This window comes from Photinus pyralis, unplaced genomic scaffold (assembly GCF_008802855.1).
Source record: "Photinus pyralis isolate 1611_PpyrPB1 unplaced genomic scaffold, Ppyr1.3 Ppyr1.4_LG2, whole genome shotgun sequence".
Taxonomy (NCBI): Eukaryota; Metazoa; Arthropoda; class Insecta; order Coleoptera; family Lampyridae; genus Photinus; species Photinus pyralis.
Window position 1 is genome coordinate 33,403,578 of NW_022170403.1, and position 3,086 is coordinate 33,406,663.

Below are 3,086 nucleotides of genomic sequence, written 5' to 3' on the forward strand. Positions count from 1 at the left end.
TAACAGGGGGTTGGTTATACCTACCAGAAATTTTTCTCCAAAGTAACCCCCTAAAATAGCATTTTAAAGCATTTGCACTTATTCCAAAATCGATTACAAATGTAGTTTTTTTGGGGGGGGGGCACCTGACACCGTACGACCCCTGACCGCACCGGCGCCGGCCCAGTCCGCCACTGGCAAGAAGTGTGTTTTTCCTTATCATTTCGCGATGATACCCACGTACATTTGCGCAAAACGTTGTTAACCAATTTCTTGGGGAAACGGCAAAACATTGACTTGATGCACAGGAACTAGATGTTGGGGTTTCCTGTAATTGTCCCTTTTTAGCGCATTTCCACAAAAAAAATGCGCTATTGTCCACTTTGTCCGTCCGTCTGTCCGTTCGTCTGGACACTACTATAGTTCTTTATCTTAAGAGCTATTGTTCTACTTTTTTCGCTATTTGGTTCGTTATAGTGTCGAGGCTTGCACCAAGGAAGGAATTTTTTTCTGCGTTTATTGCTAAAAAAGTGATTTTAAAAAAACCAAAAAACCATTTTTTACGTGTCCCATAATTTTACACTTTTGCCTTTTATTAACGATCTTAGAGATCGTTTATAATTTTGTATTGTTGTCTGTCGTCTGTCTGTTGGTCTGTCCGTCTGTTCCTTTGTCTGTCTGTCCATCTATCTGTTCGTATGAACGATAACTTTGCTTAAACCATTTGTCGTCCGGCAGGTACAGGGACATTTTCCAAGAGTTTCACCACTGTCTTTGCTGGTGATGTGCAATTCCTGCGGGTTTTCATCAGTAAATTACACGCGCATAAGATACAGAAAAAACTTGAGGTTGCACCAAGTGCAGTTTTATCTTAAATGGATGGAACTTTTGAAGAGTATGATGCACAGAACGCATTGAAACATCCATGTTCCTACTAATTTCATACTCACTAATATGAGGATTGTCAATAACTCCCTGAGAACTTGAAATTCGTTATCTTCTACCAAAACTGGCTTCCGTTTAACTCTCCTTGAGTTGACATCTTTTGTTTCATCACAGCAGAAGTGAGTTTGGAAGAGACCGTTTTTTTTACAAATTGGCATTTTTACTTATTTTTCTCTGTAATATTTCTTATAGAAAGTGGAGTTTTGTTTGTACCTAGAGAAAGAAAGAAAGGAAGCGAGAGAGAGAGACGCTCGTCTCTCTCTCTCTCTCTCTCTCTCTCTCTCTCGCTTCCTTTCTTTCTTTCTCTCTATCAGTGGACATTTTTGTAGTTCCAGCTATCCAGAGTAATAATTTGTTTAGGGGATTAAGGAATTATGATCCGAGGTGCTACACAGGGTGTGACATATAAATATTATAATAAATAATTAATATAATAAATAATTATAAAAAACTAGGTGGTAGAGGGGATCAAAACAAGCACTTTTTCTAAATAAACTGAGAATCCAACGTATTTCGTTTGGGTGCTACCCTAAAAAAACTGGTGAAATTTGCATTTCATCTTTAATTATTTTCTTAGCAACCAGAAGAGTTACAAAGACTGGTTGCACGTCTTTGAATAGGTTTTGGGGTAGGTATGCCCATTCCGATTTGTCAAGAAAATTTTCTTACCAAGGAAGTACGCATCCCTAAATGGAGGTGCGACAAAAATTCTGATTTTGCCGAAATTTGGTACCTGGGATTTTTGTACAAGAAAATCACGAATCTGAAAATTCGAAAATGGAGAGCATTCCACAAAATTTGTTGTGTACATGCTTGATAAGTTAAGGAACAAAATGAAGAGTTTTTTAAAATCCCTTTTCAAAGAAAAATTATACTCATTTGAAGATTGGTCTTTTGGATCCCTTGCCTAATAGTGAGTGATCCAATTTCGTGTGTAGTTAATTGAAAATGTCTCAAATAACAAAAGAATAACGACTTAAGTTAATATTATGATTAAAAAATTCGATATGTTGATCATGGTATCGAAGTCAAAAATTCGATTCCAAGAAGATGTAGAATGTGCGTGGCTGCGGGTGATGGGAAAATGGTATTTAAGTATCTACAGTTCCATTACAATACAATCAATAAGCATTACTCCAAGTATCATAATATCGACTTAAATTGTTAATTTTTTGCTATTTGCCACATTTTCAATTAACTACATGCAATATTAGATGACTCACTAGTAGGTGGGGGACACTTTTTAACCCAAAGTCTCAATTTTGAAATGAGTATAACTTTTGTTTGAAAAGTGATTTTAAAAACTCGTAGACAATTGAATTGAATTGCAGTGAAATTTTTTTTTTGGATTTTCAAAAACTATTTCAGATTTTCATGTTCAAAAACCCCCAGATACTAATTTCGTCAAAATCAGAATTTTTTGCACCCCCATTTAGGAATGCGCCCTTTGATAGAAACAATTTTGAAAATTTTTTTGCAAAATCGGAAAGGGCGTACCCCAAATCCTATTCAAAAACGTGCCAACAGGCTTTCTAAATCTTATGGTTGCTGAGAAAAAAATTAAAGAAGAAATGCCTGTTTCACCATTTTTTTAGGGGTGGCTTCCAAACGAAACACGTTGGACTCTCGATTTATTTAGAAAAAATACTTGTTTTGATCCCCTCTACCACCCAATTTTTTTTACATACTTATATGTACCTAACACCCTGTATACAGCCTGTTTCAGAGTAGGTAAGCGCCTTATTTTTTTAGCCACACTATGGGTAGGTACTACTTTCAAAATATTTGGCATATGTTTCAGGACACGATGGTTTATAGTATTTGGAATTTTTTTAAATTCATTTCTTTCCTTATCAAAAAGCAAACCAAATTTTAATCTAGTAGCGCATGAATGTTTTACACTCGATATTATTTTTGTCCAAGTATAAAGTAGCAAAAGAAACAATTAAAATGTAATCTATAGTCAATTTAGTTGTATAATGCTCACCAGGAAAGAATGTCAGTAACAGAACACCTGACGCTGCTCTTCAATCGTATGGTTTACTTTTAAAAAAACATACAATTGTAGACCAACATTCTCTCTCAGCGAGAGTATGAAACACTCATGCGCTACTAGATTAAAATGTTTTTTTTGACAAGGTAAGAAATGAATTTTTAAGAAA